The sequence below is a fragment of the Mesoplodon densirostris genome, chromosome 15, assembly GCF_025265405.1.
Source record: "Mesoplodon densirostris isolate mMesDen1 chromosome 15, mMesDen1 primary haplotype, whole genome shotgun sequence".
Lineage (NCBI taxonomy): Eukaryota > Metazoa > Chordata > Mammalia > Artiodactyla > Ziphiidae > Mesoplodon > Mesoplodon densirostris.
Genome location: NC_082675.1, coordinates 2,837,971 through 2,855,964, shown reverse-complemented (window position 1 = coordinate 2,855,964; position 17,994 = coordinate 2,837,971). Strand labels below are relative to the sequence as shown.

General features: G+C 41.0%; 1 protein-coding gene across 1 annotated transcript in view; it reads right to left on the bottom strand.

Annotated features, from left to right (window-relative positions):
* TMEM132D (transmembrane protein 132D) overlaps positions 1–17,994 on the bottom strand; it is a 632,768-nt gene that overhangs the window by 426,244 nt on the left and 188,530 nt on the right. The window lies entirely within an intron of this gene.

The following is a 17,994-nucleotide window of genomic DNA, read 5'->3' as shown; positions in this document are numbered from 1 at the left end:
CATGAATCGTTCAATAAGGCCAATTAGATCTTTAAACTGTACTTGGCTGAATTTTGTTTTTTAACAAAAGTGAGATCTGAGTCTCCTTTTCATTCAGGGTGAACTTCTTCTCGACTTTTTGGCAATCGAAGACCATGTCAAGACTAAGGACAAATGAGGATCAGACGGTTACAACACAGTTTTGCATTTATAAAGTACCCATAATGAGAAGTGACTTAAAGACGCCATAGACATAAAACTGATGGGTACCAAATCCCCCAACACCGACACACACACAATACTGCTACATGTATTTCTCAGCACTAAATGGAAAAACACACACGGGTCAAATTTCCAAAGCAAAGATGACTCAGGTGTACATAACCACTCTAACTGCTTTGGATAAAATCCCCACGTCATCTTACAATAGCTTTTTTTCTCAAAAAGCTTTTATTTAACTAAAATAGCCTTTTTGGTTAAGCTTATTCCTTCCCTATGCAAGTGACTCAGCAATTTGTTCGGTTAGTTCCACTGTATTCAAATCTAGACTTTTTCTCTAAACTTTACACTGAAAAATGAGTTTGTGAACCTGCTTTTCTCTTGGATTTTCATAAAGGGAATTATTTGAATACCTTGGGAAGATCATTATTAGGAAGTTTCCTAAGCTTTCTTTTTTTCTATAAAGAAAACATGGATTAAACTGATAATCACTCTTCAGTTTACTTTCCACACAGATCTAAAAATTCTTGGATCAGGTTTGCATATTTTGTGGCAGGCGTGGTCCAGTGTCCATGACCCAGAGGGCTTCATGCCCGTCTCAGCTTGACCGCACCTTAGCCAGGCTTCCCCAGCCTTCAGCCCTCACTGAATCTAGACAGCCTATCCATAGAGGCCCCTCCCTCCCTTTTTTAGAGCATTTACTTTAGAAACCTTGTCACCAGTAAGTTCTCTCTTTGCCCCCTTTGAGGTGTTTTAAAATCTTTTTAAAAGCCTCTTGACAGTTTTGCAACCCAGGGATGTCTTTCTCAAGGAAGGACCTGGGAGCCAGGCCTTTGAAAAGTTAACTTCAAGGGAGACAGTGCCCTCGGCCTCCCAGTCTTCTAGGAAGGGAAGGAAGGCGGGTGAGAGCCGTGCTCTAAGTTGTCAACATCCCTCGGGTCAGAAAGACGTGAGAAAGTCTACTTTCCTTTGGGTCAAGTTGATTAGCACACACACAGCTGGCCTCAGATCTCACATCCCAGCTCTTGCAAACCCCTCTGACCGTCTTCAGGGGAGCTGAGCTCAGACTGGGTACTGGTCTCTCTGCTCTGTTGCAATAGCTTTGAAGAAAGTCTTCTTGCTTGTTTAACTTTATCCAGTGCAACATTTTTGCTTCGATACCTGTTTTAATTCATTACTTGCTACAACAAAATTGTGATCTAAGTATTATCGTTTCTCTATTTTACAGGTAAGGGATCGTGACAGGTCCCACTGAGTGTATCTGCTGGGAGTCAAACTCAGGCTGAGATTCAAATTCCAGAGTATATTTCTTACCCCATACAGAGTAAGGAGACATGTTTCCCTGGAAATATTTTACAGGTTAAATTTCTTAATTCTCACACTTAAGCCAGCTCCTTCACTGTAAGTGCTGATGGCCACTTCTCTTCATTTGCAAAATTCGAGGTGAAAATAAAAATCAATATGAGCTATGAATCTGCCATGCCTCTACTGAAAAGACCCTGAAACAGTTCTGTTGCTTTCTGGAGACTTTGAGAAAAGGACTGAGTATGATGCCACTTCTCAAATAACTTCTCTGTACCCAAAATGACACAGGGGTCAGCCTGCCAGCCAGGTGCTGGAAGACATTCTCTATGCACCCATAGACATTTCAAAGTGACACAATACACCTAAAAGAAGATGGCAGAATAGCTAGAACCTTGTGTCCTTACTTCTTTTATTAATTTGATCTTACACCATTATCTTGATTTCAGAAGAGTGGAGAGCCCTGTATGAAACAGCTCCAGTAAGTGAGATTCAGAGTACAAAGTTACCTGCAATTCCCAGTCCTCCTGTATCCCTCTTTGTAAATTCCATGAAGTTGCACATTGTTCTAGAGGAAAATGAATCATCTGACTTTGAGGATGATTTCTCCTGTGATAGCAGGGGAGCAAGAGTAAGCTCCATGTTGCACGGGAAGCCCAGATTTGCTGCCTAATGGATGATAAATAAACCCCAACCTTCACCCATAAATATTGGGACACATGCGGGGTAGGAAAGGCATTGTTCTAGGTTCAGCCCAACCACCTGGATCATTCTGTGAAAAAAGGTGATGCAAAGACCACACGTGGAATTTTGAAATTAAATTTCCTTTTTCACTGCCAAAAACTTAACAAAAAATAGTGTTCCTGAATTACTGAAGGCGTATGGAACATGGAACTATCAAATCTTTTAACAGTTGTGGATACTACTGGCGCCTCTTTATAGAATGTATTCTCTGCTTTGGCGGGGAATTTATCAACCACACAGGGGTGATACTTCTGAGCACCATTCCCGGGTAAGCATAATGTGACAAAGTGGTCTCTGCAGTTATGTGTCTAAAAGGTAATTAACACTGAAGGCGTCCCCATTGCTTCCTCATTTAGCATGGCAAGTGTGCAGGCACCTTAGATTAAGTGGAGATCCACGGAGCCCTGGGAAAACCAGGCATTCCCAATGGCAAAAACAAAACCCAGGGGTGATAGTTGCAAAAGAGGATGCATTTCTAATCATCAAATTCTTGGAGCAAAAAGTCCACTACGAATGGACTTCAATTTGAGTTGGCAGTTTCTAATACTGTATGAAAAGTAATAATTGTGAGACACACTAGCCATCAGGAAACACTTATTTCTATTGTTTCAATATGCACCTGCACAGAATGTTCTTCTTGTAGCTCCTGCTCATTTTTCCCACTTGATAGCTCTCTGCCCACCTCACTGCCCCGGTAGCTTAGACTACTGGCAGAATATCCCACCTGGAGTCCACATTTGCACACCGGCTGCTCTAAAGAACATTTTCTACAGGGCAAGCACCAAGCAACATCTTAAAAAATGTAAATCACAAAGAACTAAAAATAGAGTTGCAATATGATCCAGTAATCCCACTCTTGGGCATGTATTTGGACAAAACTATAATTTCAAAGATACATGCATGCCAATGTTCGCTGCAGCACTATTTACAATAGCCATGACATGGAAGCAACCTAAACGTCCATCAACAGATGAATGAATAAAGAAGATGTGATACATGTACACGATGGAATACTACTCAGTCATAAAAAAGAATGAAATAATGCCATTTTCAGCAACATGGATGGACCTAGAGATGATCATACTAAGTGAAGTCAGACAGAGAAAGACAAATACCGTATGATATCACTTATATGTGGAATTTAAAATATGACACAAATGAACTTATCTATGGAACAGAAACAGAATCAGGGACATAGAGAACAGAATTGTGGTTGCCAAAGGGGAGGGGGTTGGGGGAGGGATGGATTGGGAGGCTGGGGTTAGCAGATGAAAACTATTATCTATAGGATGGATAAACAACAAGGTCCCACTATAGAGCACAGGGAACTATATTCAATATCCTGTGATAAACCATAATGGAAAAGAATATAAAAAAGTATGTATATATATATATATATATATATATATATATATATATATATATATGTGTGTGTGTGTGTGTGTGTGTATGTGTGTGTGTGTGTGTATAACTCAGTCACTTTGCTGTACAGCAGAAATTAACACAACTTTGTAATTCAACTATACTTCCATAAAAATAAAGTAAAAAAAACCCTAATCCACGTTGCCTCCTGCATTGCACGTGATTTCCAATGAAGCCATCGAGAGCCATCAGGAAACTCTACAAAGCTCCATTGCGTCCTGGCTCAAGTGAGTTTCATCCTGATGAGTCTCATGCGGCCACAGACTCTCAGACCCCTCCCTCCCCTGCACTTGCTCCGCCTGGGCCCCATGACAAGAGCACTACACCCAGCTGAGGAGCTATTGTCATAACATCTGGAGCTGAGTTGGGGGCAGTGGCATCTGAGATTCATTCCACTGCCCTTGTCTTTCAGATGACTTCAAGCAGCTTGGAGTATGCTTTTCCTTGTACAATAGCAAGTCCAGCAGCAGTGACTTTTAAGAGCCCATTCTTCTATTTTCAGATTTTAACCGTGCAAATGTCTCACTGCAGCTCATTTTGTGGCTTACTGAACTGTGTTATATCATGAACATTCTCCAAGTACAAACTGAACATGTCTCAGAGAACAATATTAGAGCTCCATCCCATCTTAAACCAAGCAGAAAATCCAGTGGTTTAGAGGTGTGGGGATGGCAGGATTGCTAACAGACAGAGGAGATGCTGGCCAGGAGGGCTAAGGCTACATGATCTGAGATTAACTGGGCAGCTCTGAATGGAAGGGGTCTCTGTTGTCAGACAGAGAGAGAGAGAGAGAGAGAGAGAGAGAGAGAGGATGGAAACAGGTGAGATTTCATCATAGACTTTGAACAGTTACAAAAGCAAATGCATTAGTTCATCTTCTTTAACCAAAGAAAATACTCCCAAGTTCCACTTTCTGTGATTGCTAAAAACAAACTCATCAGATCCCAAGCAAGAGAGGGCAAAAGGCCCTCCTACACAGCAAGTGCTGTTATGGATGTCAGCCGTAGAAATGACACAGGGGCTGGTTCGTGTCCAAAGAGAAAGAACAGCTCCCAGGAGGAAGTACAGTAAATCATTGATTGTAGCCAGAGTCACTGCTTTACAGATGCCCAGACCAACCAGATGAACTCTCTTTTTCCATCCTTTGACTGTTTCCACTTCTGACCCCTGGGTCCAGCTTATCCTGTATTCTCTAACCATCCAAACTCAGGCCAAGCTTCCAGCCCCCAGCTCAACAACCAAAGCTCTCTGAGAGATGGATTTGTCCCTAATAGGCTCCATGGTTTGGGATCGGCTACCTTGCTCTGAGCTTCATTTTCTTCAACTACCAGAAAATGTAGAATTTGGACAAGAACTGTCTTTCATACTTCAGGTATTCAGGTAGACCCTTTGTGACATTTTTCAGAATGTATATACCACCAATCTTGTTATAGACTAAAGACTGTCCTTTTTAAAATTAATTTATTTATTTTATTTATTTATTTTATTTATTTTTGGCTGTGTTGGGTCTTCGTTGCTGCACACAGGCTTTCTCTAGTTGAGGAGAGGGGGGCTGCTCTTTGTTGCAGTATGCAGGCTTCTCATTGTGGTGACTTCTCTTGTTGCAGAGCACCGGCACTAGGTGCATGGGCTTCAATAGTTGTATGTGGGCTCTGTAGTTGTGGCTTGTGGGCTCTAGAGCACAGGCTCAGTAGTTGTGGTGCATGGGCTTAGTTGCTCCGTGGCATGTGGTATCTTCCTGGACTAGGGGTCGAACCTGTGTCCCCTGCATTGGCAGGTGGATTCTTAACCACTGCGCCATCAGGGAAGCCCTAAATACTGTCCTTTAAATCAATACACTTAAAAAATACATTTATTTTGAAAAGAAACCTCATGTTATTACTGTAAATTGAACCCCATTAGCACTCTAGAAAAAGTCTTGGTTTGGTGACGGTATGTCTTTGACACCTATCTTTGCTGAAATCAGAAATTTTCAAGAATTAGAGACATGTTAAACACATTCTGACTAAAACTGATAATTTCTCCTTGACACCACCAAAAGGACTCACAAATAATTTGAAAAGGAATTTCTTTCTAAACTCTGGGCTCACATATTATATGTGCTGAGTCACTGAACCACCTAAAATCATTTCACACACCCTGATGAAGAGGTTGGCAATCTACAACCCATCCATCCAATCCTGCCCACCGCCTGCTTTTGTAAAGAGTTTTATTGGAACACAGCCCAGGACGGTCATTTATGTATTTTTTTGTGGCTGGTTACTCTACACAGCGGAAACTTGAGTAGTGACAACAGAAACTGTATGACCCACAAAGCCAAAAATATTGACTATCTGGCTTTTTATGGAATACGTTTGTCCACCCCTGCACTAGTGGATGTATGCAATTCTTAGAACACCACTGTATCTATGAAGCTTCTTCCCTGAGTGCATAAAGCTCCTTCCCTTTGCTTCTCAAACACATTTCTGTTACAGACTCATCACTGCCTTAATTGTTTGTCCATGCATCTTGTGGCTTTAATTGACTATCAGCTCCATGAAGGCAAGAAGGACTCAGAAAGAACGTTACTTTGGAATCAGAGAGCCTGAAGTTGTGAACACAGACAGGTGACTAACCCTCAGGAGATAAGGTCTGGTTCCTTATCACAAAAGGAGGAATTATAATACCTATTATGACAATTAAAGAATAATAAAGGTTCAGAGAAAACTCTAATTCAGAAAGACACATGCACCCCAATCCCAATGTTCACTGCAGCACTATTCTCAATAGCCAAGACATGGAAGCAACTTAAGTGTCCACTGACAGATACTATGGATAAAGAAGGTGTGGTACATATATACAATGGAATACTACTCAGACATAAAAATGAATGAAATAATGCCATTTGCGGCAATATGGGTGGACCTAGAGATTATCATACTAAGTGAAGTAAGTCAGACAGAGAAAGACAAATATCATATGATATCACTTATAAGTGGAATCTAAAAAGTAATACAAATGAACTTCTTTACAAAACAGAAACAGACTCACAGACACAGAAAACAAACTTACAGTTACCAAAGGGGAAAGCGGGGGAGGGAGGAGGGGTAAATTAGGAGTTTGGGATTAATACATGCACACTACTCTATATAAAATAGACAACCAGCATGGGCTACTGTATAGAACAGGGAACTCTACTCAATATCTTGTAATAACCTATAGTGGAAAAGAATCTGAAAAAGAATATATATAATATATATATATATCACTGAATCACTTTGTGGTACACCCAAAACTAGCACAGCACTGTAAATTAACTATAATTCGATTAAAAATGGTTTAAAAAAGAATGATATAGGCAAACCACCAAGCACATCCTATCACACTCAATGCATATTTTGAGACTAAATGAATGAAAAAAACCCATCAATCAACGTATTTTTAACACACTGATTTTTCTCTTCATTCCAAGTTTAGAGCCCTTAGATCTATTAGTAATTATACCCAATCAACATTAGCCTAGTGCTCTAGGGCTACAATGTCCAATAAGGTAGATGCTATTCAATGAGATGCAGGCTTCTTCTTAACTAAGCTGTGCAGTGGGTACAAAACCTGCACAGGATTTCAAAGCCAAGTACAAAACAGAAGACTGTATCATGAATATTTGTACGCTGATTATATGTGGAAATGACCATAATTTGTATGTCTTTGATTAGATAACCTATTTTATTAAAATTAATTCATTCTGTTTTGTTTTTGTTTTTAGCATGGCTACTAGAATTTTTTTCTATTTATTGATGTATTTATGTATTTAATGGGAATATATCTGATTTACAATGTTGTGTGAGTTGCAGGTGTATAGCAGAGTGATTCAGCGATACATATACATGTATCTATTCTTTTTCAGATTATTTTCCCACGTAGGTTATTACAGGGTATTGAGTAGCATTCCCTGTGCTATACGGTAGGAAATTCTAAATTCTATACGTGACGCACACTTGTGGCTCACATTATATTTCTCGCGGCCACCACTGTTCCATAGTTGACAAAGTGCATTTCTCCTTCATTGTTCACCACTACCATTGAGCAGGAATGACCTTGCCCATCTTGCAGAGGAGGAGGCTGGGAGTCCAAGAGGCTAAGCATTCTGTCTTGAGGGGGACTTGCTCATAACTGCTGGTGCCTGGACGCCCACTCCTAACCTGCCTCCCACATAACCAAGCCTCTCTTGGTCATAATGGTCAGCTAGGGCTTCTTATGTCTCTTCATATCCACGTAAGGGAGGGGCAAAGGCTTTTGTATCAGGAAATATTTCAGGAATACAAAAGACGTTGCTGTATAAGAGTCAACATCCATGTGGACATCACCCAGTTTAAGAGGTAGACGCTCTTCCCAGATCCCATGGGACTCTCTCCTTCCCTCAGAGGAACTACCACCATGAACTTGCATTTATCACCAAGAACTTGTGTTCATCGTTCCTAGGTGTGTTTTTATACAAATATATGTATGCATATAAATATATTTATATTTATAGAAACGTGCATATACACACATGCACATATCCACACAGATATATATACACATATATTACACGTAATATATATGCATATGTTTTCAATATATATTTGTTTTTTTTGTTTGCTTGTTTGTTTGTTTTTTGAAGTGTGTGGGCCTCTCACTGTTGTGGCCTCTCCCGCCACGGAGCACAGGCTCTGGACACGCAGGCTCAACAGCCACGGCCCACAGGCCCAGCCGTTCCGTGGCACGTGGGATCCTCCCGGACCGGGGCACGAACCCACGTCCCCTGCATCGGCAGGTGGACCCCCAACCACTGCGCCACCAGGGAAGCCCCAATATATATTTGTTTTTAATATATGTGTTTTTAATATATATGTGTGTATATTACACGAGCCAGAGTACTACTTTGCCTGTTTTTCAAATTGCTACAGGATCACATCATGACTTTTCAACAACCTGCCTTATTTGCTGACTGTTTGTTTGCATTTTGGGGGGAATTTGTCCATTTTGATGCATAAGCACTACTTTTTAAACTCACGTCCATTGCACTATTGTATGCATAAGCTACATGGTTTGTATCCAACTCTTTCCCTGATGGAAGCTCAGATGGTTTCTAATCTTTCTCTATTGCAGTGAGTGGACATCTTTGTAGCTGCCTCGGGTTTCAGATGCAGAGACCTTCAAAGATGTCTGTCTAGAAGAACTGTCAGGTCACAGAGGAAGACCCTCTACTTGGCTAGATATTGTCAAATTGCTCTCTTGAGTGGACACACCAATTTCCACGCCCACCGCTGGGGAACCAGTGTTCCCATTATCCCACCTCTCATCAGAATTTGCCTTTCTGCCAATAGGATAAATGTGAAATGACATCATATATTTTGCATTTTCCTGGTTCCTGGAGATACAGAGCGTCTTACTGGCTGGTGACATTCTTTCCTCTGAGAACGGCTTATCCATGCTCTTTGTTAGATTTTCTATTGTGCTGTTTAGCTTTTTCTCACTGATTTGCATGAGATCTTTAATTATTCTGATCTTGAGTTATCCTTTGTTGTTTCAGACTCAGCCTGCTTTATGATTCTCTTGTCATATACTTTACATAGTGTGCCAAGCACAGGGACTATGCTTGAAAAAAAAAAAAAGGATTAATGATGAATTGTTTTCACCCTTAAGGATGTATCTATTTATGCTCAATTGTGATACAAGTCGATTTTATCTGCAACAAATCCTCAACGCCCTGTCTAAACAACTGTATTTTATTAACATAGAATTTGATTTCAATGAATAATGCATCACATAAATGGGAAATTCTGCTCTAAAATTTTCATATGATACACACTTTCACTCAAATAAAATTTATTAGAATAGTGTTATAAATTTGTTTGTATAATTGGTAAACTAAACCCTCAGAGTGAATTAACAACAGACTGCCAAGCAAAATGGATGACTTCTGCCAAACCTCATGGTCAACACACTTCATATGGCCTCACTGGGGATGCTGGAAGGGGAGAGAAAACCATCTACTGTGGGCAGACATAACTCTGCAGGCCTTCAGTTCGTTTTTTCATTTAATCCTCACAATAATCCTGTAAGGTCGTGTTGGAATAATCTGGGGTAGGCTGCTCCCAAATGTGCCTCGTGGCACGTTATTTTAAATTAAAGTTACTTAAGAAATGGCCCATGCAAGAGAGACACTCTAACCTTCCATTTCTGTCTCCCTGAGGCAGAAATAAATCTCCCATGACAGGGGATTTGCATCTGCAGGTAGAAGGACACCCTATCACCAGAGATTGGGGAATTCAGGCCAAGAAGCCTATATAAACAAACCTTGCTACCGCTTTAACTGACTACCCCAAGCCCCAACTCTGTTTAGATTCTTCACCAACTAAGCACCAAAACCTAAGTTTCTTTGTCCTGTCAGTTCTTCACCAGTTGATTATTCTTCGTCTAAAAAGTATAAAAGCTGCCTGCTTTGGCCACTTCTTAGGTCCCATTTCTATGAGACTGAAACCGCACAGGACCCTGTGGGGCTCCTGGGCACGGAAGCCTTTCTGTGTCCCCCATTTCTTGATTACAGGAAATAGGCTTCATTCAGCCTCCAAGACCTTCTCTGAGTTCCAAAGGGCAGGTTCCAACAGTTGCTAATCAGGGGAGGGAGGGGATGCAGAGACAAGGGGGGAGCAGTCAGGAGACAATAGTGCAGCCTTGGGGCAGGGTCCTGGTTCCCCCTCAAGGCATACACAGAACAATAAGATACTGAGCTGTTTTGCAGATACTGAAATCCCCACCAGGTGGGAGAAGTTAACTGCATGCTGCCCACAAGCCGTAGACCCCAGACCAACTGGAACCAAAAGGTTGATGATGCCGACTCCCACTTACCTCACCACCAACCAATCAGAAGAAGGTCCACGAGCTGACCACGCCCTCTTTGAGCCATTGCTATAAAAGTCCTCACTACCCACTCCAGGCTGGGGGACACAGTTTTCAGGGCATTAGCCCACTGTGGCCCCCTTTGCCTGGCAAAGCAATAAAGCTATTCTTTTCTCCTTCACCCAAAACTCTGTCTCCAAGATTAATTCGGTACCAGGGTACAGAGGCCAGATTCGGCTTCAAGACCACCGTGTTGCAGGAGTAAAATTTTTTTTCTTTTTCCCCCGTTCAACTGTCTTGCATCAATTTTACTATCACTCCACCCACAGCACTCAAGAGGGGTACAGGGGAAATTTTCCCCTCCCTGACAGTGGATATTATTTTCCTGTGTTTTCAAATGAAGAAACTAAATACTCAGGGAGGATCAGGAACTTCCCTAAAGTCACACCATGAGTTATGGGGTCAGCACTCACACCCAGATCTTTTATTTCTTATTCAACAAGAATTTTCTTCTAGTGCACCAGGTACTGAGTTCCAACAAGACAGATAAATGAGGGATCATCACTCAACTGGCTTCCAAATGCTTCCTCTTATGGATCCATCCCCAGATGTTGAGGATGGTAGAGGGTAGCTTGGAGTTGCATTGTCAGCTATAACACACCCATTGCCCACCCCCCAGCCTCCCCCCAAAGTCATCAATTAGCTAAATACCAACGTAAACATAAGAAAGCATTTCAAAAAGTAAGAGAGGGCACAGAATGAAATGGAAACCTTCTTTATCATTTGATTGTGAACTTGTTATCACCCATCACTCTACAGTCTTTGCAAAAGAATTATGATGAATACAACTATTCTTCTCTAATCCCTAGAGAAACCTTAACTCTAAAAAATGTGGTTTCAGTTACATTCTTTATTAAATTTGCAAACTATTTCAGATACACAGTAAGACATAGGTACCTCACACTCAGCTAAAGAAATGAAATATTACAAATCCACCTGAAGTCCCCATGTAACTTCCTTACTGTTTGCTTCACCACAGGCACCTCGTCACCCCTCCACCCAGCCACCAGGTATCCATCTCCTACCCTGTACTTGGTGTTGCAGTTCATATGTATATAATTACACTCTCAATACACACATAAATCTACATCTACGTTTATATGCAAATATTTTGCAAGTTTAGAGAAAGTATATCACACTGTCCATGCCTACCTAGAATTTGATCTTTTCCCCTCACTATTGTGTATGTGATATTGACACCACTGTAGTGCATTCATTCTCTCTGCTGTAGGATATGCATTGAATAAACATTTCCTAATTTATGTATGCATTACTTTTTGATAAACATGTATGTTGTTTTCTGTGTTTTTCTGTTAAAAGCAATGCAGCTTTGAACAGTCTTCTATTTATCCTAGTTGAGATGAGCAAGAGTTTCCACAGAAATAGATAATTTTAAAAAAAGAAAAAAAAACAGAATTACCGGGTCATTTGCCAGATCATGTATCTTCAAATCAACTCCACGTGGCCAAATCACTTTTCAAAATAGTTGTAACATTTGATCTCCTCACTGGCAACACGTTGGAATTCCCATTGTTTCATTTCATCCCCAACAGTTGGTCTTGTCACACTTTTTCATTTTTTCACTCTGACGGGTGTAAAACAGTCCCTTGATGTGGTTTTAATTTTCCATTTCCATGGCTTTATTTCATTTCATTTCTTTGTGAAATTGAGCATCTTTTCTATGGCCATTGACGATGCAGGTTTCCTCTCTTATGAATCACCTGTTCACGTGTTGTTTTTCCATTTTATTTTTAATATTCTCCATGATAGGGCAGCTGCTATGACTTTTACACCTTGAACACTTTATAAGTAAGTTACTACCACTTTGCTTGAGCTTGAATATTGGCTGGCTCATAGGTAAACAGGGAAATCAGAAGTTAGCATACATAAAGCCCCAGGGCATCCCCAAAACCACTTTATCTTTCTACTTCACTGGCTACTGAATCCAACCCAGCACCCCTACACATGTATTAGCACCTGGCCGTGGTGTTCCTTACGTAGTCCTTAATCCCAGGCAATGAATGAGTTTTTGCCTAGTTACCATATTCCTTTCTGGATGTGCCAGTATGCTTGTGATCATTTTGTTTTGTGTGTGTGTGTGTGTGTGTGTGTTCTTTTTTTTAGATTTTTAAAAGGAAGCTTTATATTGCTGAAAATAACAGGAAACCAATATCAGTGGCTGCCAACAGAAGGTGTCTTCAAAAAGAAACACAATGGAAAGAAAACACCGTCATGAAAAACCAGCCTTTATGGTGTTCCTTGCCTGTTCTTTTTTGCTTGTTTGGTTGGTTTTTTTGTTTGTTTGCTTTTGGGGTTTTTTGTTTTTGTTTTTTATTTTTATTTTATATTGGAGTATAGTTGATTAACAATGTTGTGTTAGTTTCAGGTGCACAGCACAGTGATTCAGTTATACATACACATGTATCTATTCTTTTTCAAATTCTTTTCCCATTTAGGTTATTACAGAATATTGAGCAGAGTCCCCTGTGCTATACAGTAGGTCCTTGTTGGTTATCCATTTTAAATATAGCAGTGTGGACATGTCAATTCCAAACTCCCAATCTATCCCTCCCCTCACCTTCCCCCCTTGGTAATAAATTCATTCTCTGAGTCTGTGAGTCCGTCCCTGCTCTGCAAACAAATTCATCTGTATCATTTTTCTTTAGATTCCACCTATAAGCAACGTCCCATGATATTTGTCTTTCTCTGTCCAACCCACCCCACGCAGCATGACAATCTCCAGGTCCATCCATCCCTTATTCCCAGGCAATGAATGAGTTTTTGCCTAGTCACTGTATTCCTTCCTGGATGTGCCGGTATGCTTGTGATCATTTTGAACACTTAACCCTCTCTTCCAGCAAGGAGAGAGCCACTGTGATACCAAAAACAAGGACTTAATCACTTTGATTTAAAGATGTAATACCCCCCTGTTAGCTGAATCTATTCTCTTCCTTTGTGACTGAGCCTCATTAATGCTATAAGGCAGGGGAGTTACAGGGGGATAGTGCACACCGGTGGTTCCCAATTTATTTTTAACCTTGGTTCATTTACACAAAATAAAAGATCCATTTCTTAGGCTGTTTCCCCACCATTTCCTACTCCCCAGTGTGGGGTAGGAGGTGGACTGAACTAGCAAAAATAAGCACAGTATTGGGAAATATATACATTTTATATGTTTAATATAATAAATATTATTTATATAACATAAATATATTTAATATAATATATATTATATACTTAAGATAATAGAATATATTATAAATTTCCCCAAATTGTACTTATTTATTTATATATATTGCTCTTATATTTATATACATACCTGGAGCAAAGGGGATATGAAAACAGTAATATTTAAACCACAGCATATCTTTCAGTGTGGTTAATGGAAAGTTTCAGGCTATTAAAGAAATAGTCTCTCCAGCATCACAATCATTCTGAAGTTAAACAAACAACCCCAAAAAAGTTAAGTGGATAATGTTGAGAGTAAAATAAGCAGGGTCGTTCATAACTGAGAAGCAAGAACAGCAACGACTGAAAACTGCAAACTCAGGACATCTTCTCACGGCCATTCTCTGGGCACACATCACACAGTAGGGGCTTTGTATTATTGCAGGGGTTACGGGGCTATAGCCTCTTTAGTATAATAACAAGGTCTTCTGCAAATTGCACTAAAATACTGATTTTAGTCTTTGAATTCCAAATTTCTGTAACTTTGATAACTCAGCAGATTCCTAGGAGTGTCTTTAGTCACATGTAAAAATGAAATCTATGGTCTTGCAAACCATTTAAAGAATCAAAGCAAGGGTGTGCAGCTTTAGATCAGTTGGCCTAGAAGGGGGCTCTGATAACCTCCACTAGTGCTTTGAAGCCCAGTTTAGGAATCACCAATGTAACACATTCTTTGGATCAAGGTAACCCACTGGAATTCCTGCCTGGTTCGCTCCAGCGAGAAGAGAATCATCTATTTCTGATAAAATTCAGCAGGAGACTGCAGGGCCCGCCTCTGTCTAAGAAATTTTGATGGAAAACACTCAGTCACTCATTCATTCACTTATTCATTCATTCAACAATTATTAATACATTTTGAGCACTGATGGTAAGTAGAAAAATAGCCCCCAAAGATATCCATGTCCTGCTCCCAGGAACCTATGACACTGTTATACTAGGACACAAGGGGAATTAAGGCTGCAAATGGAATTAGTTGCTAACCAGTTGGCCTTAATGTCAGATGATCTTGGATTATCTGGGCATCCTGATATAATCGGAAGGGACCCTCTTATGTAGCAGAGGGAGGCAGAAGGTCAGAGTCGGAGAGAGATTTAAAGATGTTATGCTGCTGGGTTTCAAGATGAAGGAAGGGGCTACAAGCCAAGGAATATAGGCGGCCTCTGAGGAGCAAAGAAACAAATTCTTCCCTGGAGCCTCTAGGAAAAAATGCATCCCGGGCCACACCTTGACCTTAGCCCAAGGAGATCCATCCACTTCTGGCCTACACAGCTATAAATTATAAAATTAGCTGTTTCAAGCCACCATGTGTGTGGTCATTTGTTACAGCAGCTACACGACACTAACACAAGCACCACTGTTTGCCAGGCATGTGCGAGGGGCCAGGTGCAGTGATGAGCCCAACGGGTCTGTTCACATGTCTCTGGCCATGACCCCACCATCGGCCCACAGTCCAAGACAGTAATTAAGAAAACAAGTCATAATATATTTTAAATTGCCTTAAGTCCTTGAAAGAAGTTAATGTGATGTTAAGGAATAAATTAAGTTGACACATTTTAAGTAAGATGGTAAAGGAAGCTCCCTCAGACAAGGTGGCCTTTCAGGCAGCCAGGTGAAGAAAAGAGAGATGAGAGCCCAGTTGGAGGTCATGATGGTTGGACATACAAGAGGAGAAATGGCCTGAATAGGGCTGGAGAGGTAGGCAGGGCCCAGATCGTGCCAGGCCTGTTTGGACTGATTTCAGTCTAATGCAATGAAGCCACTGGGACAACTGAGCCTGACTGCCAGCTTGTAACCGAAAGTGGGGTCTGGCTGCTCGCTGCTCAAAAGCCAATAAAGAGGCCAGGTTGGTGGAAAGGATTTTTTTTTTGCTTTATTTTGGATGCCAGCAACCTGCGGAGGGGGACAACTGTCCAAAGGCCGACTCCCTCACCCCACGAGGTGGACCGACTCCACCTCAGGGGCAAGAGCTTTTAAAGACAGAGGGAGGGGGCTCCATGCAGAACCAGCACAGGCAGCTGTGACAGGCATCTTGAACTTGGTCATGTCATGGTCTGATCAGCATCCTCTTGATTGTTCTAAGTACCGTTAATCTTCAGATCCAGGGTCGGTTTGTTCCCATTTCCTTGAGGCCAGTTCTCAGAATTGTGGCAGCTTATGTCATGGCTACAGCCTGGTCGTCATGTAGTTAACTTCTCCCACCTGGTAGGGGTTTCAGTGTCTACAAGACAGCTCCCAGGACACAGCTCAGGACCTATAGCCTATGATCTATAGCCCTTGAAGAGGAACTAAAGGGCCTTGACTTTGCCTACTGACAAAACTATTATGTTATTATTTAGTCTTGTTGGACAGTTTTCCTTTGTTTCTTCATTTTTCTCACTTCTCTGATTAAACTTATTCTTTGGCTAAAGTATTTCCACAGACAAAAGGCAGGTGGAGGACATGGGTTGGAAGGACCAAAGGGCCCTGCTCCAGATTTCAAGCTTATGGTGCAAAAACAGGCACACAAGTTCATCGTGAAAGATAGTTCTCCTTGGAAGAAGCCTCAAGTTATCTTGCAGTTCATTCTATTTTGCTACTTTTACTTTAAAACTAACTGAATCAAGGGAGAAAACGGAGAGTAGGTAATCTTGGATGAGATTAATTCGGATCAGAAAAAGCCAGCAGTCACTCCAGGACTGGAACTGAGCCGCCCACCAACTGTAACCAGCTACATTTCTGGATCAGTGTTTTTCAGCCCTTAATTCTTTCATTACGGCTCCCTACGGAGACTTTTTTAAAATAAACTTTAAAAAATTTTAAAACCGTTTTAGAAAAATGGCTAAGAGAGTACAGATCTAATCTGTAGATCTAATCTGTAGATCTGACCTACCCCACACTCAGCATCTTCTATTCCTATAGTACATTTGCTACAATTCATGAACCAATATTGGTACATGATTAACTAAAGTCCATAAGGCATTCAATTTTTTACTTAATGTTTTTTAGGGATTTCCAGGATCCTATCCGGGGTATCATGTGACATTTTTTCACCAAATCTCCTTGGGCTCCTCTTGGCTGTGACTGTTCCTCAGATTTTCCCTCTTTTTGATGACCTTGACAGTCTTGAGAAGTACTCACAGGTATTTTGTAGAATGTTCCTTAATTGAAATATGATTTTCTTTTCCTGATTAGACTGGGGTGAAGTATCTTTGGGAGGAAGTCAATACATGTAAAATGGCATTTCCCTTATATCATGTCAAAGGTATGTGCCCATCTGTGGCTATCAGGAGCTTTTTCAGGTGGCTTCTGTGCCTCTGGCATATTGCTGTGTGTGTGTGTGTGCACGCGTGCACACGCGCATGTGTGCCAGCACTTCCATTACAAGATGTTCCAGCTCTCAGAAGCTTTGTTACACGTATATTTCCTAATCACTTTTCCCTATGAAACTGTAAGACCACAGATGCACTTACATCTGTTAAGTACTTTAAATATATCTGTATTTTCTACATAATGAGGGAAATATTCTTTTTGTCCCCCACCCTGCCCCCAGCAAAGAACAAATTATATGCCTTTGGGGGGCAATTCTAACTGCACTGAAAGATCTATACCTGTATTTATCTATACCTGCATGATCTATACCTGTACTTACCACTTCTAAAAAAGCCATCACAATGATGGTACCAGGTCACCATATATAGCTTCCAGCCTGCTCCTTGCTAGAGAGAACAGCTGGATAAATGATTGACTCCTGTCTAATTTAGAATTGCTCTTTTCCTTAAGGGCTGATCAAAGACTCAGGGTGCTTGACACCTGCTCGAGGGGGAAATGCATCTATCTGAGAGAAATGAAAACGGTATATGCCATTGAAATGGAGGGAGAGATTCTAAAAACCAAAGAAACCAACAAACCACAGCCCTTCATAGCTAAAACACTTTCCTTCCATTTCTGCCTCCTCTCATTTCCAAGAATTCCTCTCCTACAGTGTTGGATGACTCTGAGTTTTCAAACTTTACGTAAGGACACCGATAGCTGACTTCACAAACCGTGAGCAGCCGTGTTCATCACCCCAGCGTGGCCTCAAAGCCCTTCATTTGTGCTGTAACTGGCTAGAGCCGAAATGAGCTGCCAGTCGCTGAACCAGAAAACAGCATCATCTTAAAAGAGCCATTTCTGGGATGGGGCTGCATTTTGTCTCTC